At 45.1% G+C, this 24434-nt stretch overlaps 1 protein-coding gene and 1 long non-coding RNA gene across 2 annotated transcripts in view; one reads left to right on the forward strand and one right to left on the reverse strand.

Moving 5' to 3' along the window:
* The window catches only part of LOC310688492 (uncharacterized protein), a 193396-nt gene extending 178589 nt beyond the window's left edge, over nt 1–14807 (reverse strand). The window contains exon 1 of the mRNA XM_083465072.1: nt 14705–14807. The gene's annotated coding sequence lies outside the window, so the exon portion shown is untranslated. The remainder of the gene's footprint in view (nt 1–14704) is intronic.
* LOC310688506 overlaps nt 1–24434 on the forward strand; it is a 486265-nt gene that overhangs the window by 140416 nt on the left and 321415 nt on the right. The window lies entirely within an intron of this gene.

Consider the following 24434-nt stretch of genomic DNA (forward strand, 5'->3'; position numbering starts at 1 on the left):
CATGATTGGTTAATTCTGGGATTCTACTGTAAGCCAATCAGGTTGTGGATTCACTTATATCTGGAGCATGATTGGGTGGTTACTGCCAACCAATCATACTGCTGCATTGTTCTTGGACCAATCAGACTGCTGCATTCTGAATCCTATTGTTCTAGGACCAATCAGACTGCTGCAATTTGGATCCTATTGTTCTAGGACCAATCAGACTGCTGCAGTTTGGATCCTATTCAACTCAGTACATAACAATGCCCTTCCACTGACCTCGTCCGGGGAGTTTGCCCTACATGCCGCCGCTCTAGGGCCAGGGACTCCCGGTTTGCCCTTTAACGGGCCCTGCAAGCGCCACCGCATGGGGTGGGAGCATGAATGCATCCCCCCTGACTTGATGTTAGACTAAAGGCTACCTTGCCAAGGCCTAAAACCGCCAAAGTTGTGACGAAATTGCTACGGGGAAGGCGAAACCTGCCAATGCAGGGGAAATTCCTTCCCGGTTCTGAATACAGCAACCATCTTACGACCGCAGCAGCGCCCGCTGACCTGGAACACAAAATATTAGCCTGTAAAGAAGAAATTGTTAAATTGAAGAACGCTAACCTAAGCTGAAATTAAAAGGCGAGAAATATTAATTGAGGGGTCAGCCTCTTTTCTTTCGGCCTTAGGCCCACCCCCGGCCGGCCGTCCATTGTCCTCCCTGGCCGAGGTCGGGTCAAAGGCCAGCTCAAGCAGGTGGGTGGCACCCGCCCAGGTGAGCCTCGCTTGGTGCCACAAACCCCGCCCACCTGTGGGGAAGGGTGGGCGGATATTGCCTTTCAGTAACCTGAGTGTAGTCCTCCACTGTTAGTTTGTAAAACAAAACAGGCTAAGCCTCTGTGCATTTACTTGGTAATAAGTCCCATTGAGTCCTGTGGGCTTTAGTCTCCAGCAATTATGTATAGTATTTTGCCTGAAGCTGAGGCGCCAATATTTTGGCCACCTCTTGAGAAGAGAAAACTCCCTGGAAAAGACCCTGATGTTGGGAAAGATGGAGGGCACAAGGAGAAGGGGACGACAGAGGACGAGATGGTTGGACAGTGTTCTCTAAACTACCAGCAAGAGTTTGACCAAACTGCGGGTGGCAGTGGAAGACAGGAGGGCCTGGCGTGCTCTGGTCCATGGGGTCACGAAGAGTCGGACACGACTAAACGACTAAACAACAACAAGCTTATGTAAAACAACAACCACAACCACAACCACACACCTCAAGCATTAAATCCATCGTTTTGAAAATGTTCTTGTACCTATTCCTTCATCTGTAAGAAATATATTCTGGCAATTAACAGAATCCAACATATGTATTATATTGTCGCATAATAGTTTTTAGTCTGCAGTCCTATATATGATTATCTCATTGAACTCAGTGGCAATTACCTCTAAGTATGCATGTACAGGTTTGCACAGCCAACTTCACAGTCTGTTAAATCCTGTGATGCACTTATTAACTTATAAAAAAAATTCAAATAATGGCATAAGGAAAATACAGAATATACCCTGCCGTTATCACTATGGCACCTTGTGTCAATGGTACCTAGGGTTGCCAACTATTTTTTCACAATAAATTTAAAAAATAAAAAAATTGTCCAGTAGCATCTTAGAGACCAACTAAGTTTGTTCTGGGAATAAGCTTTCGTGTGCATGCACACTTCTTCAGATACGTCGATGGACTTCCATTTTATGGGGCTCAATGTGGTGCCTTCCACGAAAGCTTATACCCAGAACAAACTTAGTTGGTTTCTAAGGTGCTATTGGACAATTATTTTATTTTATTTTTTAAAATTTTTGACTACGTCAGACCAACACGGCTACCTACCTGAATCTATTTTTTTCACAGTCAGTTCTTCTGCCTCTAACAGCAGCTTCCGGTTCGATTTGCATATTGATTTGCGTTCTGTGCCACCCTTCCTCCAATCTGGAGCCCAGGGCGGTGAGCAGCATCAGTAATAAAACAAACGTATGTCAGTAAGACATCATTAAGACCACAAAATCAAATGAAATACAATACGGCCCGCAGTGATAGCATTTGTAGGACCGCACCCTGCATGAGTAAGAGCAAATTTGGAGATATTAACCAGTGATAATGCTCATCTCCTCTGTGTACAGTCATACCTTGGGATAAATGTGCTTCAGGTTGAGCGTTTTCAGGTTACGCTCCGCGGCGACCTGGAAGTAACGGAGCGCGTTACTTCCGGTTTCGTCGCTCGCGCATGCGCAGACGCTCAAAATGACGTCATGAGCATGCGTGGAAGTGGCGAATCGTGGCCCACGCATGTGCAGATGCGGGTTGCGTTCGCTTCAGGATGCGAACGGGGCTCTGGAACAGATCCTGTTCGCATCCAGAAGTACCACTGTATTGAAAAGCTTCACTTGATGATTTGGGCGTGCTAAGTTGAATTCCATCCCCACCCCCCTTTTGTGGATAGCTGGTAATCCGAACCCTATCCATCAAATCAGCTCGCATATCTAAAATGGTTTATTTTATTTTTTGAAATCATTTTTATTCGAGTTTACAAAAATAGGTTTGTAACAAAATCAAGTAAATATCCATATGGAGAGGTTTTTTCTGAATCTTGGGACTCCACCCCCCACCCCCTATTCCCTCTATGGGTCCTCTCCATTGTCAACGTTTTCAACCGCATATTATTTCATAATCTCTGCTTTAAATCTAACCATATCATCCATAGTATTTGTTACATTACAAGTGAGATTACAATCCTGCTAATGTTTTCATCTGCTTACCGTGGTCTCCTAAATCAATTATAAAATTTTCCCCATTCTTTCTGGAAGCTTTTGTCTTCTGGATCCCTGAGCTTTCCGGTCAGTTTTGCCATTTCGGCGCAGTCTAACAGCTTGATTTGCCATTCCTCTCTGGTAGGGACCCTTTCATCTTTCCATCTCTGGGCTAATAGTATCCGTGCAGCTGTTGTCGCGTACGTGAACCATTGGGGATGGTTTATTTTCTTCCACCCACCATCACCTCCCCCGGTCCAGAGCATGGCTCTTAACCATTAAAATGCTTTTTATTGGTTTTTCCTTTAATACAAGCAAACAAAATACAGTGAAATTTAACAGTCATTTCTTCACATTCTTTCCTCACACTCTGCTGAGCATTGACTTCCTTCCCTCCCTTCAACAGGCTTTCTTACTTCAGTTACTTTTACACAGTTTCTTATTGTATCCAATCCTATCTACATCGTAAGATTTATTTCATTCCTGCCAGAGTCTTCAAATTTCTACAGTTATTACTTATATATTCTATAAATTTACTCCAATCTCTTTGGAATATTGTTTCCTCCTGATTTCGGATCCTACAGGTCAGTTTTGCTAGTTCCACATAGTCAACCATCTTTGTCTGCCACTCCTCTAATATTGGTAATTCTGATACTTTCCATTTTTTGGTTAACAAAGTTCTAGCAGCAGTCGTAGCATACATGGATAACCTTTGACCTACTTTTTCTATTTCCTCTCCCATCAAGCCTAGCAGAAAAGCTTCCGGCTTTTTCGGGAAAGTATATTTAAATATCTTTTTCAGTTTGTTATGAATCAGTTCCCAAAACTGTTTCATTTTCTCACATGTCCACCACATGTGGTAAAAGTCTCCATCTTTATCTTTACATTTCCCACATGTCTTACTACTCATTCTATACATTCTCGCTAGTTTAACAGGTGTAAAGTACCAGCGATACATCATTTTCATTGTATTCTCTCTTAAGGTGGTAAAGGTAAAGGTAAAGGTAAAGGTATCCCTGCCCATACGGGCCAGTCGTGTCCGACTCTGGGGTTGCTCGCCCATCTTGCTTAAGAGGCCGGGGGCCAGCACTGTCCGAAGACACTTCCTGGTCATGTGGCCAGCGTGACGAAGCTGCATCTGGCGAGCCAGCGCAGCACATGGAAACGCTGTTTACCTTCCCACTAGTAAGTGGTCCCTATTTATCTACTTGCACCCAGGAGTGCTTTCGAACTGCTAGGTTGGCAGGCGCTGGGACCGAGCGACGGGAGCGCACCCCGCCGCGGGGATTCGAACCGCCGACCTGACGATCGGCAAGTCCTAGGCCAGGGGTCTGCAACCTTTAAGACAAAAAGAGCCACTTGGACCCGTTTCTGAAGAAAAAAAACTGGGAGCCGCAAAACCGAGGTGACGTTGGGACGATGCGTGACTAACACACGCACAGCCCCCATGCGACGTAACAGCCAGTACAGCGCCCGCCACAGTGGGGAGTGTCGGGGCGCACAATGCGCCTCCTCCCCTTGCTAGCATCCGCCCCGGTGTAAAAGAGCCACAAAGGTGTAAAAGAGCCACATGCGGCTCCGGAGCCGCGGGTTGCAGACCCCTGTCCTAGGCGCTGAGGTTTTACCCACAGCGCCACCTGCGTCCCTCTTAAGGTGGTACATGCTGTAAATTTTATACTCTCATTCTGCAGTTTTACCCAGGCATCATACTCAATGTTATACCCAAAGGCTCTTAACCATTAAAATAGCAATTCCGCACGTCTGAGGGAATGTGTGCCTAACTATCCCCCGTTCTTGCTGTGGCATGCAAGGCAATGCAATTGGCCTTGTTAACTTGGCCTCTGCAGGTGGTACCAGATGGCATCAGACACAGATCAGAGGCAGGGATGGGAGTGCCTCAGCAGCAAGCAGTTGTCTTTGCTAACATGATTATAACCTGCGCACGGGACCAAAATATATGCTAGGAGAGAGTTAGAACCCTGCAATGTTAAACAACTACATTGCAAAGGCAGTCAGTGCAAGGCTGTCATCTGGTGGGTAATAACCACTTTCCTTCCCCCTGGGAGGAGAGGAGGTTTCTGATACAAAGATTGCTCAGTCTGCAAATTCAGTGAATGGGGGGGGGGGGTTAGCCTCTGCATCCTTTAAATATAGCAAGCATAAATTATTCACTCAAAATCAAAGGCTAGGAGGCAAAGCGGATCACAACGAGGATGCCTGCAATTGCTTGAAATCAGGCTGGTGGCTGGCTGCACAAAGCAAGTCAGGCTTCGGTCCCTTGGGGATGGACATGATGACCTAAGTGTCTATTAGCGTTTCTCTGATTCTATTAGGCTAATTGCAAGAAGGCAGATAGATCTTTTGCTAATGGAAATCCATGTGACTCCATGCCGGCAAATCTCCATTTATACCAGCCGTGGGTCTGACCTTTCAATCGCACCTATTTTAAAAAGGGGGGAAAGGAAGATAAGCAGTTTCCAAGAGAACATGGAAATTGTAGCGAATCCACCCTCCTTTCCTGCAACATACAAGAACAGATGGAAGCAGCAAATGTTGGAAGAACAAAAAAGGAAAACAGCCAACCACAAGATTTTGCTAAAATAACCAAGGGATCCAGAACTCTATAATATAAAAGTTGTTGTTGGCTACAAAGGAAAATCTCTCTAGGCATTATGTTGCCCAAAACATGGTCTTTAACTTTGGAGAAAGAGGAAATGGAGCAAAAAAAAAAAGCCTGAATATGGGTAGTCAGTCAGGGGGATTAAGAAACCAGAGAGGAATGTGTGTTGTCTGGTGGAATGTATCAGTACGCCTCTCCTAGCTTCAGTCTGAATATACACAAAAAGGAACATCAACAAAAATGAGAAATTGACTACAGTGGTACCTTGGTTCTCAAACTTAATCTGTTCTGGAGGTCTTGTTAGATAGTAAAATTCATGTTAAATTGCTGTTTTAGTGGTTGTTTTCAAAAGTCTGGAACGGATTAATCTGCTTTACATTACTTTCTATGGGAAAGTGTGTCTTGGTTTTGGAACGCTTTGGTTTTGGAACGGACTTCCGGAATGGATTACGTGTGAGAACCTATGTACCACTGTATTTGAAGGTGTCTCCTATTTGAAGGGCTGCTTTTTCCAAGTCCATTTCTGAAGACTGTTCAAGTTCCGAAACGTTCGAAAACCGAAAACTCAATATGGAAGCCTCAATATGGAAAACTCAATACCAAAAACTCAATATGGAAAACTCAATACGGCATGTTCGACTTCCTAGGTGTGTTTGAAAACTGAAGCATTTACTTCCGGGTTTACGGTGTTCGAACACCAAAATGTTCGTCTACGGAGACGTTTAAACCCGAGGTATCACTGTATGCTTCCTTTCACTTATTTATAAACCATTTTGGTTTTCGAAATTATTTTAAGTAACATCATAAATAAAACATTACAGTTAAGCAAATGCTTGATTTAGGGGTTCCATAATGGGAAGCAGAACACCTACAAAATAGTATGTAAACAAAATTTTTGCACTTTATATAATCACAATGTAAAATCCACTTCTGGAGACGTCCCTTCATTGCTGAAGCCTTGTTCTTCTTCTCCTTAAACAAAACAGCAAAACATATATCAAATTTAAATATTGGCCTAAAATAAATGTTAAGTATTTTTTAAAGCATTCATATGTGCTGACACACACACATTTTACATACATTGTTTTCCAAGGTTCTCCCCACCCCTCCTAATGGACTGTAACAATAAAACACAGAGTCACCAAAAAGGAGAGATGGAAAATGCCCATTAAAGAATTTTCTTGATCCTGTGCCATTATGGGATTATTTTTACAGCATAATGTTGAGAGCTTTGTCTAGACTAGATTTACAGAACCCTGTTAAAACAGCGAGGGCTTGCTTTTTCATCCATGATAAATTCTCACGTGCTATGTCCCAGTTCTTCACTTTAACTGCACTCACCTTTTCCTTTCTGCTTAATTCTTATCCTCCTCCGCCCCCTCTTCGTTTTCTTTTGTTTTAACTGGCCTTTGTTATCATTGCTCATGTTAAAACTGCCTTTGCTAGTTCTAATTGTTTTATGGTTTTGTGAGTTGCCTTGGATAAGCTCTGCTCCAAAAGGTGGCACAGAAGTAGTTTTATAAATACAGAGAGCTGTCACTTAAGTTATTTGTGAGCAGTCATTATAACAACTTTCATTGCCATCAAACTGCACCTGTGATGACAGATGAGAAACCTCCTTTTATTTCTCTGTGTGTGTGTGTGTCTCTGTGTGAGAGATATGTATATATATCTCATGCTGTCAACTACAGCAAGACCAGTTTCTTTTCCAATATTATCTTTCCTCCTCTGTTAGCCCGACTGGGTTTCTAGCAACTGGTATGGGGAAGGAGACCTTGCAGAATCAGCAAATCTCCACACACAAACACACACACTTCTGGTTGACTTAGCCAAAGTGTGGCCGACACCTCAGGCAATAAATACTTTAATTGCATTTTGTCTGGCTCTAACACGATGGACGCCCGATGGGTGGGGTAGGAAATGATTTTAATGATGGAACCTGGTACCTAGCTGTCTTGGAACTATAATATTTTGTTGATTCCAAGAAATAGTGTGTTTGCCTCGGGCAAGTTTATACTTGCTGGCTCCTATTCTAGTTTTTGTATTGTGCTTAGGACCTGCACCAGCTACCCCAAGAAAGCTTCGCTACAAGAAAGCTTCGCTCAGGCATTCTGCCTGAGCAGGAAGCCTCATTAGAATCATAGAATCATAGAGTTGGAAGAGACCACAAGGGCCATCGAGTCCAACCCCCTGCCAAGCAGGAAACACCATCAGAGCACTCCTGACATATGGTTGTCAAGCCTCTGCTTAAAGACCTCCAAAGGAGGAGACTCCACCACACTCCTTGGCAGCAAATTCCACTGTCGAACAGCTCTTACTGTCAGGAAGTTCTTCCTAATGTTTAGGTGGAATCTTCTTTCTTGTAGTTTGGCTCCATTGCTCCGTGTCCGCTTCTCTGGAGCAGCAGAAAACAACCTTTCTCCCTCCTCTATGTGACATCCTTTTATATATTTGAACATGGCTATCATATCACCCCTTAACCTCCTCTTCTCTAGGCTAAACATGCCCAGCTCCCTTAACCGTTCCTCATTGTGGGGCTGCACACACTGCTCCTGCCCCCCAATGCCTCCACCCCCACCCCCTTGATCCCTGTTTTTCCCACGTGGTGAGGGAAAACTCTGCAGAGAGTTTTCATCCACCTTTGCTTGCAAGCAAGTAACAGCAGAGGAAACTGCCTTATACCAAGTCAGACGATTGGTCCAGCACATGGGTAGGCAAACTAAGGCCAAGGGGAATCAGCTTGTTTTTATATGAGTAGAATGTGTCCTTTTATTTAAAATGCATCTCTGGGTTATTTGTGGGGCATAAGAATTACCGTATTTTTCGCCCTATAGGACGCACTTTTCCCCCTCCAAAAATGAAGGAGAAATGTGTGTGCGTCCTATGGGGCGAATACAGGCTTTCGCTGATGCCTGGAGAGGCTTCAGGAAGCTATCCGCAAGCCTTGGGAGCCTGTGAGAGTTCCCGCTGGGCTCCCAAGGCTTGCGGACAGCAGCCTGCAGCCCAAAACCCGGGGAGCGCAGTGGAGTGCACCCTGGACTTCGGGCAGATATCCGCAAGCCTGGGAAGACCGGCGGAAGTTCCCGCTGGGCTCCCTAGGCTTGCGGATAGCAGCCTGTTCTGGGGGATGGGGTCAGGGGAAGCTCGGGCTTCCCCTGCCCTAGCCCCGTGCCTGGGGGGGGGAACCCCCCCAAAAAACTAGGTGCGCCCTATGGGCCGGTGCGCCCTATAGGGCGAAAAATACGGTAGTTCATTTTTTTTCTTTCCAAAATATAGTCTGGCCCCCTACATGGTCTGAGGGAGAGTGAACCGGCCCCCTGCTGAAAAAGTTTGGTGACCCCTGGACTTCAGCACATTGTGCTGTCCACTCTGACTGGCAGCTGTAATCCAGGGTTTTGGGAAGGCTCTGGGCAGCTCCCGACAGAATATTAAAAACACAATAAAACACCAAACATTAAAAACTTCCCTAAACAGGGCTGCCTTCACATGTCTTCTAAAAATCAGGTAGTTGCTTATTTCCTTGACAACTGATGGGAGGGCGATCCACAGGACAGGCACCACCACCGAGAAGGCCCTCTGTGTGGTTCCCTGTAACCTTACTTCTCACACTGAGGAAACCACCAGAAGGCCCTTGGAGCTGGACCTCAGTGTCTGGGCTGAACGATGGGGGTGGAGACACTCCTTCAGGTATACTGGGCCGAGGCTGTTTAGGGCTTTAAAGGTCAACACCAACACTTTGAATTGTGCTCGGAAATACATGCTGTGGCTATGAGTGTTCTCCCTACCTGGGGTGAGGAATGGAGAAGCTGCTTTGGAGTTCCAGTCTAAAACAGGGGCTCCTGTGTCTCCCTCTGGTTCATGCATCCTGAGCTGCAGCTCTGGGGTTAGAACTGGGTGCTTATATTTGTAGTCCTGGGGTAGGGTGCCAACCCTGAGATATGACAACTGCTAGTAAAACACCCTTCTAGGCTTGCCATACATCAGGAAAATTCCTAACATGTCCTGGTTTTCAGGTGTAAAAACAGCATCGGGGGGGGGGGGATTTTGCTGAATCAGCAAATGTCAGGGAAAACCCAGATGTACGGCAATGCGATGGAAGAAGCAGTGGAAACAGCTCCAAAAGCTTGGGGGAGGTTTCCCCAAAAAAGGCTAAACAATTTTGGTGCTTTCCTTTAAAAAAGCTCAAAAAAATTGGGGTCTTCATAAAGAAAGCTCAACTTTGTGGATGTCAGGAATTTTACTTTTTTTGGGGAAAAAGTAAAAGTAAAGGACCCCTGTATGGTTAAGGCCAGTCAAATGTGACTATGGGGTTGCGGCACTCATCTTGCTTTTCAGGCCGAGGGAGCCAGTGTTTGTCCACAGACAACTTTCCAGCTCATGTGGCCAGCAGGACTAAACTGCTTCTGGCGCAATGGGACACCATGAGGGAAATCACAGCGCACAGAAATGCCATTTACCCGCTGCAGTGGTATCTATTTATCTACTTGCACTGGCAAGCTTTAGAACTGCTAAGTTGGCAGGAGATGGGACTGAGCTCGCCCCATCACACTGATTTGAACTGCTGACCTTCTGATTGGGAAGCCCAAGAGGTTCAGTTGTTTAGACCACAGCACCACCTGCATCCCGAATAAACAAGCACACCATCACTGATAGGCCCTGGATACTCAGGTGAAAGTGACAGTTGGGGAATTGCATGCTCCACTATAAACATGGATGTCTCATTGATACATGGATAGAAGGGCATTGGGAATATTTACAGCAGAAACAAAAAAAAAAAAGGGAAGCCTTAAAAAATGAGCCAAATGTTTATGCATCTTGTCAGTTAAAAAGGTAAAGGGACCCCTGACTGTTAGGTCCAGTCGTGGGCGACTCTGGGGTTGCGGCGCTCATCTCGCTTTACTGGCCGAGGGTGCTGGCGTACAGCTTCCGGGTCATGTGGCCAGCATGACTAAGCTGCTTCTGGCGAACCAGAGCAGCGCACGGAAATGCCGTTTACCTTCCCGCCGGTATCTATTTATCTACTTACACTTTGATGTGCTTTCAAATTGCTAGGTTGGCAGAAGCTGGGACAGAGCAGTGGGAGCTCACCCCGTCACGGGGATTCAAACTGCTGACCTTCTGATTGACAAGCCCAAGAGGCTTGGTGGTTTAGACCACAGCACCACCCATGGCCCGAATAAACAAGCACACAATCACTGATAGGTACACCTGCCATTGTGAGGCTCAAAGTGATGAAGATGATGCCTCCCCCAGCTGTTGCCATTGGCTGTGGGTTTCTTGTGATGTCACAAAAGCACTTGGCAACTGAGTGGATATAAAGGCAGGCCAAGGAGAAAGCCCTTTTCTGTTTCCAGCAGGACACACCTGGCAATGGATGTGACATTCAGCACTGCCCAGGTTTCTTCCACTTGGAGGAAGCAAACTGGTGAATGGAAGGAGGCAATCCTCTGGCAGTGGGATGCTAGGGAGCAATAATAAGACAAGTTTGTTTGCTTGAAGGCTGCTGGTATCCATGTTTGGAAGCTGGTGGATGTCTCATGATGGACCTAAGAGAAGCTGGCAGATGTTGGTGGATGGAAGCCAAGGGCATTTGAATTTGGAAGTTGGTGGGGGCTACAAGGCTAAAGCAGACGGATGTTTGTGGATGTCGGCTGATGGAAGTTCACCTTTGGAAGACAGTCAACAGAAGTCAGTGGATATTTGTGGATTGAAGCCAGGAACGTGAATGTATGTCATGTTTTTGGATATTGGCTGGTATATGTTTGTGTGAGTAAATGGGAGGTTTCAAATGTGGTTGAGGCAGAATGGTGTTTGCATGTTCACGAATGTGATGTGTGGAAGGTAGATATTCATGAATAGATGGAACCCGTGGGAGGGGGGATATTGGTTTCAAGGAATCAGAGAATCAGGGACCATGAGGGTCATCTAGCCCAACCCCTTACAATACAGGAATCTTTTGCCAAATGTGGGGCTCAAACCCACTGGCATGCTTTTGAACTGCTAGGTTGGCAGGAGCTGGGACAGAGCAAAGGGAGCTCACTCCGTCACACTGATTCAAATCGCCCACCTTCTGATTAGCAAGCCCAAGAGGATCAGTGGTTTTTTTGAAATATGGCAACCCAATGCCCTTCCCACTTCACTGGAAGCCTTGGTTGTTTGAATAAAGTTTCCCTGGTGTGCCCAACACCAAGTCACACTTGTGTGCTTTACATTCTATGGCTGAGGTTTTCAACCTTTTTGAGTCCTTGACCAACCACGTTTTTTTTCTGTGGCTCCCCTGTGGAATACAGGGGAATCCCCACTTAGGTGGGAGTTCCATTCTGGGCCACTGCATCACTTGAACACGCATAAGTGGGGATTCCCCCATTCCGCCCCCACCCCTTTTGGGTGCCATTTTCAGCATATGTGTAAGTGGGAGCATTCATGCCAATCGCAGACATGTGGGGAATCCCCTGTACCTGGTAAAAACTTGTTTTGTCATTTAGTGGTTTTGCCTATCAAGATTAAAATTTAAGCAGCATAGCTTTGAAAGGGCTTTCTTAAAATTATGAGCCATTCACTGCCCTGCTCAGTGTTGTTTTTGTAAGGTGGCACCCTATAAACTAAAATTGAAGCAGGATTTCTACACAGCCTCAACGGGCAGTGGCTCAGTGAATCAGGGCTTCCCTCAGCAGCCAGGATCATAGAGATGGGCTAGAGAGGCGCACACTCGGGGAGCACTCTTTCAACCAGCATCACATAGCACCAAAATACATGAAAAAGTAGAGAAGCGCATCTTGTTTGTCTGTTGGAGTAGGGAGGTTCCAGCTTTGTGCTGTCCAATGAAAACAGGGGCTTCCTATTCCATACTCGCCAACATTTCTTCGATGAAAACAGGGACTTCCTATTCCATACACGCCAACATTTCTCCAGTGAAAATAGGGACGCCCTATTCCATGCTCTCCAACATTTCTCCAGTGAAAATAGGGATGTCATAAGGAATCCATGACTGTCCCTGGAAAATAGGGACACTGGGAGGGTCTACCATCATTCAAGTCCCCCCCAGGGAGCCACAGCACACCAGTTGAAAACCACTGCTCTATGGAATGATGTAACTTCATGCTGTGCGAAGGTTCATATTATGTGCTAAAAATGACACTAAACTACTGCAGATTCTATATACTACAGTGCCTATGGTTCCTACCTGAACAGGAGCATGTAGAAGCAGTCCTATATCGGCTGACTGGGCCTAAGTTGTTGCCTGAATTGCTTAGTTTTCCATGATAAAAGACTGTTTGTGGTCCACTGTGCAGAGCAGGATACAAAACTTGTGGCCCTCCAGATATTGTTGGACTACAACTCCCAGTATCTCTGAACGTTGACTGTGCTGGCTGGGGCTTATGGAAGCTGAAGTCCAGGAACATCTGAAAGCCCTAGGTTGCTCACTCCTGCTGTAGGGGACAGAAATTGGTAAATGGGGAACATTGGACTAACTGGATACTCTGGTGAAAGTGAAGGTTGGGGAATTGCATGCTCCACTATAAACATGGATGTCTCATTGATACGTGGATAGAAGGGAATTGGGAATATTTGCAGCAGAAACAAAAAAATGGGACGCCTTAAAAAATGAGCCAAATGTTATGCATCTTGTCAGTTAGGGACTTCTTAATTTTTTTTAAATGGACACTGTACAATATAATGATAGCTGTTTATCAACCTACTTTTTCCCCAGACAATGGGCTGTGTTTTAAAACATGCAATTCTTTAAAAAAGCCGCTGTAAAACAAGTTCCTGAAAGACCTTAAAACATTTCCCTGTTCATTTATAATCTTATAACATGGCATAATTTTCAGCTGGGCTTGCAAGAACAAAAGAATGAAATCATAGAATCATTAAGACATTTTTATGAACATAAAACCTGTTGATTACATCTAATTGTAGGGATCTGAGACTTTCTGACTGCTCTTGGGATGTGAATAGCCTGCTAATGGCTTTGGCGGAATGTGTCAGAAAACTGCTCAAAGATTCCTTTGGGGGGAGGGGGGGAACAAATTCTGGCAAGAAGATTTCTATCCTGGCTATTTTGCCTGATGTAATGTAATTTGATTAAATTATGTAGGTAAACATCTATAACACATACAAAACGTTTCAATTTTTTGTGCATCTGAAGAACAGCAATACTTTACAAAATAGATTAACTTCTTGCATAACTTTCAAACAACTGCAATATGTTTACAAAATTGATGACAAAATGAATGTCCTGTTATTGTACAGAAAAGGGGTGAGGATGCTTTGTCCCTGGGTGTTACTGAACTCCAACTCCCATCAGCCCCAACCAACATGGCAACCCATCATTATCTAGGATGCAGAATCCAGATGTTACTGAAGGACAATTCCTCCCCCCTTGACAATGGGCGTAGCCAGGATTTTTGTTAGGGAGGGGTAGGCCTTTTGTTGGAGGGGGGGCAGAACCCCTGTTAGCTATGCATTTGTATTGATTTTTGTTGATGGGGGGACAGCTACCCCCTCCCCCCTTGGCCACGCCCATGCCCTTTGGTTAGGTCTCCCTATTTTTATGAATCAGTGAAAGCCTTGAATGGTTCCAAGATTATTTGGGAGATTTCTTTATTTTAATGCTTGATGTTTTTATTTTGTTTTTAGATATGCTGCAAGCTGCCCAGAGTGGCTGGGGAAACCCAGCCAGTTGGACGGGGTAAATAATAATAATAATAATAATAATAATAATAATAATAATAATAATAATAATAATGATGTTATTGTTGCTGTTATTTCAGTATTAAATATTCTGAACACTTCTTGAAGGTGTTGGGAAGGGAAAAGGGGATTGAGTCTTCATTTGGAACGACATTGCTTTAGGGCTGCAACAATGCACAATGGATGGTCATTTGAGAAAAATCCTGGGGCTCCTCCGCCATCTAATGGCGAAAAGTATACCGACGGCATTTTTTATTTTGCACAGAATGCCTTGCTGCAACTCGGATCTATTTGCAGCAAGCGAGGAATACCCCTGAATATTTATTTATTTATAAAAGCGTTTGTATCTTGCCAGTTCATACAATATAACTAGATGCGATACAGAATACGCAGGATGCACCGTGGTCTAAACCACTGAGCCTCTTGGACTTGCCAATCAGAAGGTCGGCGGTTTGAATCCCCGCAGCGGAGTGAGTTCCCGTTCTGTCCCAGCTTCTGCCAACCTAGCAGTTCGGAAGCATGTCAAAGTGCAAGTAGAAAAATAGGTACTGCTCTGGCGGGAAGGTAAATGGCATTTCCGTGCGCTCTGGTTTCCGTCACAGTGTCCCGTTGTGCAACCAAAGTTGCCTTATTATCGCTCCCTAGCATCCCACTGCCAGAGGATTGCCTCCTTCCATTCACCACTTTGCCTTCTCCAAGTGGAAGAAACCTGGGCAGTGCTGATTGTCACATCCAATGCCAGATGGGTACTGCTGGAAACAGAAAAGGGCTTCCCCCCTGGCCTGCCTTTATATCCACTCAGTTGCCAAGTGCTTTTGTGACATCACAAGAAACCCACAGCCAATGGCAACAGCTGGGGAGGCATCGTCTTCATTGCTTTGAGCCTCACAATGGCAGGTGGACCTATCAGTGATTGTATGCTTGTTTACTCAGGAAGCAAGTGGCTCTGTAGTCTAAACCAGTGAGCCTCTTGGGCCTGCCAATCAAAAGGTTAGTGGCTCGAATCCACGTGGTGGGGTGAGCACCCATTGCTCTGTCCCAGCTCCTGCCAACCTAGCAGTTTGAAAGCACACCAGTGCAGGTAGATTAATAGATACCCCTGTGGCGGGAAGGTAAAATGTGTTTCCGTGCACTCCGGTTTCCATCACAGTGTTCTGTTGAGCCAGAAGTGGTTTAGTCATGCTGGCCACATGACCCAGAAAGCTGTCTGTGGACAAACGCTGGCTCCCTCAGCCTGAAAGCAAGATGAGCACCCCACCCCCATTGTTGCCTTTGACTAGATTTAACGATCCAAGGATCCTTTACCTTTCTCTCTCTCTCTCTCTCTCTCTCTCTCTCTCTCTCTCACACACACACACACACACACACACACACAGAGTACATATAGTGATTTAACTCTCTTTTATTATTTTAACCTTTGTATGTTTTAAAGTAAGGTCGCTGATTTTTCTCAGTTTTATTGTTTGCTCTTTTTGTAAACCACTTTGAGGGTTTTGGGCGTTGTGTTTTTTTTACAATCAGGCAGCATATACGTTTCATGGAATAAAATAAATAAACAATAAACCTAACAACAATCATTAAAATGATTGGCTGATTAAAAAGCCTAAACATTTGCATCATGGACATTAAAAAATAATAATGATCCAACAAATGCCTGGAAAACAAAAGTGAGGGTGGCTGCTGAATCTCTGTTGGACGAGGGCTCCACAGCAGGAGATCAGCGACACTCAATGCCTCTTTTCTCTAGCAACAGAGGCAGCTGCCTCCTCCTGCTCTCTCTCTCTCTCTCCCTACTCTGTCCCCTGCCTGTGGGAATGTTAAGGATGGTAGGGAACGATATATTGAATAAGTATTATCTTTCCTTCACTCATGCTAGTGACGTAGCAGAGCAAATTCCCCTCAATATAGCTGGAAGCTAGTTTGCAGATTCATTTGAATCTCTTAGTTAAAATTATTTCCTGGTGTCCCCTGTGATCCCTCCTAAAAGAATAAAGACACAAGAGTCTCTCTGAGTAAAGTAACAAAAAGTTTACTCACTTTATTTCAGTTCACGATATGATCCCTGAAAGGCAGGCTTTACTTGGTAGTTACATAAAGAAACAGTGTGAGTTCGTCTCATAGGGAGACTGAGCTCATGTGCTGCTGGCTGAGAGCCAGCAGACAGCAAAATTGCATTAATATAACAAAATGGCTGCAGGGGAGCAGCATGGCAGCAAAAGATCAGCAAGCAAGAGAAGAGAAAAACAACAAGACTGCAAGTGAGAAAATGAGGCTCTTTTTGGAGTCAGCCAGAGCCACGCCCATCTCCCAGGTCACATGCAAGGGGAGGATGCTCCAGTCAGCAGAACAGGAAGTGACACTGACTGAGTGTCCCCCTTGCCTGTGCCCACTCTAGGAAAATAAGGAATGTTGCATTTGACTGCACCAATGGATTACATCCCACACTACCCTGCCCCACAGACATGGAAAGAGCAAGCAGAGACGAAAGGGATGCAGCGTTTGCCACCCAGCCGCTTGCGGTACCCTGAGGCAGCGGCACAGCAGACAGTGTGTCCAGGGGTAGAGAGAGCGCATTGCAGGGCAGCCAGGGGGGAACAGCTCAACCTGTTGACTGAGAGCAGCCCCAAACTAGGGCCTCCTTTTCCTTTCAGCTGCCGCCTTGACCACCTGCTTTTCACAGCCCCCCTTTTAGCTATGGCCTCTTGCTTGCTCTCCCCACCTTCCATTTACTTTATCAAAAGGCATTTTTTCTGCTGGGGGGAGGTGCTGGTACTCTGTACCTCTGAGTACCGCCAGAAAAGAAAGCCCTGGATTAGGGCAATCGAGGCTGATCCATCACACACACACACACACACACACACACACACACACACACTTATTTATTTATTTGGTTTTTCAAATTAAAGTTTTACAGTCACATATCCAACATACATCACAAAAACAAGGTTCCAGAGAATCTCCTGGACTTCCCTCCTCCCCTTTGTGGGTCCTATTTTTAATCATTTCTTCCTGTATCTTTTATAATAATCCAAATCTTTTACATCTCCATTACATCCAAAATTCACCATTCAACTACCAGTGCTATTCCAACCCTACTAACGATTTTAACTGTTTACAATGGTTTTTAAGATAAATTTTAAATTTTCTCCATTCCTTATTAAAATTTTGGTCTTCCTAATTTCTGATTCTCCTGGTCATTTTAGCCATTTCGGCATAATCCATCAACTTAATCGGCCATTCTTCTCTGTTCAAGACTTTATCTTCTTTCCATTTCTGGGTCAATAATCCGCACAGTCACATACATAAATAGTATTTCTGCTCCATTGGGATTTCGGCACCTAAAATTCCTAAAAGAAAGGCTTTGGGGTTATTTTTAGAAAAAGTTATTTTAAACATTTCCCCCCCAATTCATCAGAGGCTAATCTGTCTCCAGACAGGCCCCAGCTAGCCTGGAGAAGTGCTCTAGTGAACCTGAATGCTTAATTACTACCTTGTAACATTAAAGGCACTCTTTATAGAGGTAGAAACTCTGTTGCTGTAATTATAGTCTTCACTCATAATTATATTTTCTGTGTGGTTGTGGAGGCAGCGAAGAAAGTCTTGCTTTGCCAGCCACCATTGCATTCTCTATTAGGTGTCCAGCGATCCTTTTCAGGGTGATGAGTACTGTAATGAAAGCTCCAGGCCTCAGAACATCACTGCCATGAAGCCTGCCATTATGCGTTTGAGGGACGATTCCAACAGATTCCACACGAAGAACGCTTATGTCCCTGTGGAGATGGCAGTACCGAATCGGTGGCGCATGGCCTTCTGGCTTGCACTCTTTATAAAGACTTGAGGAATAAGATTATCACTCCTCTTTTATTGCCCATTCTGGGCCACCCAACCACTGCCACAGTGTCCTTTCTCTTGGCAGATCAAGATGAGCAGGTGACAGCCAAGGCTGCAAGGTCTTTAGCTGGGTCAATCAGAATAAAGATAAAGGGACCCCTGACCATTAGGTCCGGTCGTGACCGACTCTGGGGTTGCGGCGCTTTATTGGCCGAGGGAGCCAGCATCCACCTTCCGGGTCATGTGGCCAGCATGACTAAGCCACTTCTGGCAAACCAGAGCAGCGTACGGAAACACCATTTACCTTCCCGCCGGAGCGGTACCTATTTATCTACTTGCACTTTGACGTGCTTTCGAACTGCTAGGTTGGTAGGAGCAGGGACCGAGCAACGGGAGCTCACCTCGTCTTGGGGATTCGAACCGGCGACCTTCTGATCGGCAAGTCCTAGGCTCTGTGGTTTAACCCACAGTGCCACCCACGTCCCGTCAATCAGAATAAGAGCCACTATTTGACTATTGATTCAAAACCCTAAAATGTGTTTTATGTAATGGACTTTTTATTTCTATTCTTTGTATTCTTTGTATTGTTGTTTTATTGCTAGGGCCGATGGCTGACGCAAATAAAGATTCATCCATTTGTAAAACACTTTGAGGGCAAAGTCGCGTGCATTCACTCTGATCTTGACACCAGGCCTGACGAAGTAGTCCAGAGTTCCATTGTCAGGGACTGGGTAGAGGAGGGACAGTGGAGACTGCCTCCTCAGCCTGACCCTTCCAGAGAAGAAGAAGACAGTTCAGAATTACAACAGGGGTTTGAGGGAGGTCACAGCTCAGAGGCAGATGACGGGGAAAGCTGGGAAATAATGGGAGAGGAGGAAGAAGAAGCACCAGAGAGAGGACAGCTGGTGGATTCATTGTCCTTATAAAGCATTCCAGACCCCCTGTCTCCCAAAACCTGGCGAGCCTTGAAAGTAGGCGAGCAGAGAGCTCAAAGGCAGAGGGCACATTTCAGCACCGGTAGCTGAGACACGTGAGAGAGGAAGGGAGTGGATATTAGAATTCTTGCTCCATGATTGGGATTGTTGTCTATCACATGACGGTGTATGTTTTGACTCCACAAAGTGGGAAGTGACGGAGACAGGATGTTTGTGTTACTGTGTTCCGTGAAGTGGGACTATTGTCCTTTGTTCTTTTTCTCTTTGCTGTCTGATGCTAGAGAGAGAGGGAGCCATGTTGCAGTGCTCCGTGAGTGTTTATATGTAAATAAAGTAGATTAGCCAAAATGCTGAGTTGCTGAGGTCTGTTACGCAACTGTGCAAACTCTGTGGATCCCTAAGTGTGTCGGTTGGCATCGGTCGCTGTGATGTTCGGGCTGAAGAAAGCTTTTGAAGCTCCTGAACGATCGGCCAGGAGGGAGAGAACATGCCAGTCGGGCATGTGTCTCTGCCAGGGTCCTACTCGAGTGTAGGCTGAACTACTAACAGTGGAGACTCACTCGGGGCGACGCCATTATTTCAAGTGGCTGCCTTTCCAAGCCTCTCTCCGTGAAGATTGAATCAAAAGCACTTGGCAAGGACTTTTCCTTGTCTTATCTGTTCCTGGCAACCTGCCGTGGTGTCAGGGCTGAGTTAGTACGTTCGAGTTCCCCAGATGTGGGAGAGGTAGAAGAAGAGGAGGCTGTGCGTGAGGGGGAGGGAGCTGGAGGAGCTGGCGAAGGAAGGGCAGTGTCTTCAAGCGTAGAGGAACAGGAAGAGGCAGCAAGTGAGACAGCAGCTCCACAGGGACAGCAAGGGTTAAGTTCTGGATCAGAGACTGGCGAGAGAGTCACGACTGGACAAGAGGAAACTTGAAAGGCTGGGTGATAAATTCCCGCATTTTATGAGGTGTTGGCGGTGTAAGCAGAGGCCTCTACCAGTATCTGAACTGAGTGTCTCTGATGAATGATAATGAACTCTTGATGACCAACGTAAATATAGGGCGGTATATAAATTAAATTAATAAATAATAATAATAAATAATAATATAGCGGGAAGAGAAGCAGGCGGTCCAGTTCACATCCACACTGAATATTTAGTGCACATCCACACTGATGGTTCAGTACAAATCCACAAATTTGGTTTAAATCCACACTGACAGCCTAAAATGCTTCTTACTGCGTATACTTGCAACAGAACACTAATCTGGAAGTGCCCTTAGATTCCTGATAGGACATCTGATAAACGTTAAAAATGGTTTCTTTCCTGCTTTATAAAATGCTTTCTTCCCCACTTTATGGACTAAAAGGATGGGAGTGGGTTGCATCGGATGAGCAGTCCAATAATACTCTGGGTGAAAAGTTCAAACAGGTAGGAAGAGGCACAGTAATTTCCAGGTATTTCCCAGTGTGACCACTAGGTGTCGCTTTTGTATGGCTTTCCCTTTTCACAAGGCCCTGAACGGAGGGTTACCGACGTATAACTTTTGTATTCAACTCTTCTTCAAGAATGGGGAAGCTTTGGTCCCCAAGATGCTTTTGGAATCTAGTTCTTATAATGGCAAGTAGTCAAAAGATTACGGAAACCGAAGTCCAACAACACTTACTTTCTGTACCAGGAGTTCAAACATCTGCATGCTTTTTATTCTAGAATCAGTGGCAACTGGGTACTTCCCCCCCTGCTATGTAGTCCACACACACAATCTAGATCTATTGCAAAAAAGTTTTGGCCCTGAAAATATTGGCAAAATATTGCTCAAAAAATGATATGCTAATATCCCTTGATTAAAATGTGAAGTACTGGAGGGAAGAAAAATTAGTAAGGAAAGATAATAAGAATATATAGATTATTTGAGAAGATTGTAGAATGCAAAGATTATTGTATAATGTGGAGGAAATCGAGTAGGGGCGGAGGGAAGTGGGAGGATGGAGAAAAGAATATGATGGATTGAGGAAATAGAAATGTAAATGTATGGGGGGATGGGGAAGAAATGATGTTGGCTTGAGTACATCTGTATTGTAATGTAATATGTGAAAACCAATTAAAATAAAATAAAATAAAGCAATGATAAAACTTTAAAAAAAGAAAAGTGCTTCTTGAGAACCTGGCATCATTCAAAAAAATAAATAAAAGCTCATTGCAGATTGATTTGGGATTACCCTGCAGGATGTCTGTCTGAAAACAGCAATGTAGAATGTACCCACAGCCGCCGAGTGATGTTGTGTGGCAGCATGCAGCAAGATTACAACGAGCATTTTCTTCTTCATTCACCTGAATAAAAGGCATGAATATCAAACAGAGTTTTTTCAGACATTCGTCAAGTAACTTTTCCTTGTGGAATCAATCTAGATTGAAAGCAGCGTGATGAGGATGAGCATGAATGATTCTGAATTAAGACAAATGACATTTCTTTGCTACCAGTGGATTAGTGTGAACGCAGCCTTAAAGGAGACGCACTGAAATCAACGGGATTTTTTTTCAAAAAAGGTAAAGGACCCCTGGAAGGTTAAGTCCAGTCAAAAGCGACTATGGGGTGCAGCGCTCATCTTGCTCTCGGGCCAAGGGAGCCGGCGTTTGTCCACAGAGAGCTTTCCGGGTCATGTGACCAGCAGGACTAAACCACTTCTGGTGCAACAGAACACCATGACGGAAACCAGAGTGCACAGAAATGCTGTTTACCTTCCTGCCGCAGCGGTACCTATTTATCTACTTGCACTGGTGTGCTTTCGAACTGCTAGGTTGGCATGAGCTGGGTCAGAGCAATAGGAGCTTGTCCGGTTGTGCGGATTCCAACCGCCAACCTACTGATCGGCAAGCCAAAGAGGCTCAGTGGTTTAGACCATAGCTCCACCTTTGTCCTGAATAAATAAGCACACAATCACTAATAGGTCCACCCGCCATTGTGAAGCTCAAAGCAATGAAGATGATGCCTCCCCAGCTGTTGCCATTGGCTGTGGCTTTCTTGTGATGTCACAAAAGCCCTTGGTAACTGAGTGGATATAAGGGCAGGCCATGGGGAAAGCACTTTTTTATTTCCAGTAGGACACACCTGGCAATGGATGTGACATTCAGCACTGCCCAGGTTTCTTCTACTTGGAGAAGGCAAACTGGTGAATGGAAGGAGGCAATCCTCTGGCAGTGGGATGCTAGGGAGCGATGATAAGGCAAGTTTGCTTGTTTGAAGGCTGCTGGTATCTGTGATTAGAAGCTGTCAGATGTCTCATGATGGATCTAACAGTAGCTTCTGGCACAATGGGACACCGTGACGGAAATCAGAGCGCACGGAAACAGCGTTTACCTTCCTGCCACAGTGGTACCTATTTATCTACTTGCACTGGTGTGCTTTCAAACTGCTATGTTGGCATGAGCTGGGACAGAGCAACGGGAGCTCATCCCGTCATGGAGATTCAAACTGCCAGCCTTCTGATCAGCAAGCCCAAGAGGCTCACAGCACCACCCGCATCCCATGGGACTTAGGATAGTCATGACCCATAAAAACCAATGGTTTTCACAAATAACCTAAGTTCCACTGCTGTAAGAATGACCAAGTATGGATCTAGCCCAGTGTACGAATCAAGAGTTCTTGAATTTATTCTTTGCCGTGCAATGCTTGGATTAGAACCAGGGAGACCTATGTCCAAATGCCCACTTGGCCATGAACCTCAATGGATGGGGCATCTTGGACCAGTTGCTAATTCTTAGCCAAAAGTAGCTCAAGAGCTGTCATGAAGAGACTGTGGAGCAGTGGTTGGTGGAGAGAACTATATTTGCTGAATCTTTGGAGGAAAGGCAGGATACAAAAGGAGTATGTAGAAATAAATAAACGTTATAATCTTTCTTCAAAGTCATCAACACCTAAATCCAATTTTTGGAAGAGGTCTACCCATGGATAATTTGCACCTGAAGAGATGGTGATCAAATTAGATATAGACCCTGAGATAGAGAAAAACAATGAATGATGATAATTGTGTGTGTGTGTGCAATTTTTATTAAGTTTCCCATTTTACAATTTAAAAAAATTCCTTAAGCAATGTTAAAATGCCAATGACTTCCCTTCTTCTCTTTCCATGGTTCAATTTGCATATCATAAATCCATGCATATTTTACATAAACTAAACCATTCAGTATTCCATTAATACATCCATCAAAACTTGTTTACATTGCTGAATTTATTTTAATGCTGCCCACATTTTCAAGTGTACACAGTTTTCCCCAATATATTCAACATTTTCCAACCTTCTTTAAAGGTATGTGCTTCTTGTTCTATACGTTACGTCTGCAAGCTGTGCATATTCCATCAGTTTAAACAGAACGACGATTGTTTTCTACCAGCTTTTAAACTTAGAAAAGGATAGAAATCAAAGAAGAATTAATTTTTTAACGCAATGTTTCGCTGCATTTTTCCGAAGCATTGCCATGGCTGTTCATTCATTGTTTCCTTAACCTGGTTATCCCCTCTGTCCTCATTCTGGGAAGATCTCCTTGAACTCTTGACAAGCAAATATTTTTCTGCAGTCGCCACATTCCATGAAACGGAGTGCTTCTGTGATAGGAAGCCCCCCTCACTCCCTAGAGCAACACCTGCGACCTCACCTTCAGATGAGTTTTCTGCAAGCCAGCAAACACACCAGCTGCAGCTGGATCAAGGAGCAATAGACCCTGGTAATATTGCCAGAGAGAGGCCAGGGATAGGAGCAGTCATCAGCGCTGTCAGGGAACTGCCATCGGAGCCAAGAGTGGAGGTAAGGCTCCCCAATGATGCGGGAGAAGGGACCAGCAGAGGGAGAGAGAACACTTCCTTTGGGGAAGGAAATCAGCGTGACACCTGGGAGAAAGGGGAGCAGAGAAGGACTTTGGAGAGAGGGCTCCAGGACTCTTCCACAGAGACCAGCGGGGAGAGTCCAGGACCTCCGCTGGCCACGCCCACTCGGCGCAGGAGACTTCCGCGCAGGGAGTCTAGGCGGAGACTTGGTGTCAAGGAGTTTTTATGTTGGAGGAAGTTCAGGAAACGCCCACTGACGGATTCTGCCAGTGACTGAGACAGCCACGGAGAAAGGGCTGTCCAGCCAGGGAAAGGTTTAGCCTGGGAACGTTGCCCAGAGCATCAACTACATCTACGCACAAGCAACCCCAATTCCCTTTACAAGCGCCCTCCAGGAAGGCCGTTCCCTCTCCATAATGCTCTGGCATCTCCAGCCTAAATCTTTCGAAAGGCAAATGACGTTTAAATGTTTTCCCCACACATCACGTGTGACCTGGTATTCCATGCTAGAGATTATTAGGAAAGGAAGAAAACCTGTCTACATTGCAGTGCCCCTTATTCCAATACAGTGGTACCTCGGTTTTCGAGCATCTCGGAAGCCAAACGTTTCGGTTTTCAAACGACAAAAACCCGGAAGTAAATGCTTCCATTTTTGAACGTGCCTTGGAAGTCGAACGGCTTCCGCTGAGTCCCCCCCAATTATCTTCATTGAATTTACAGACCACCCTTTGTGCCTTGGCTTTCGAATGTTTTGGAAGTCGAATGGTCTTCCGGAACAGATTACGTTTGA

The sequence above is a fragment of the Podarcis liolepis genome (assembly GCF_965112155.1).
Source record: "Podarcis liolepis genome assembly, chromosome: 11".
Classification (NCBI taxonomy): domain Eukaryota; kingdom Metazoa; phylum Chordata; class Lepidosauria; order Squamata; family Lacertidae; genus Podarcis; species Podarcis liolepis.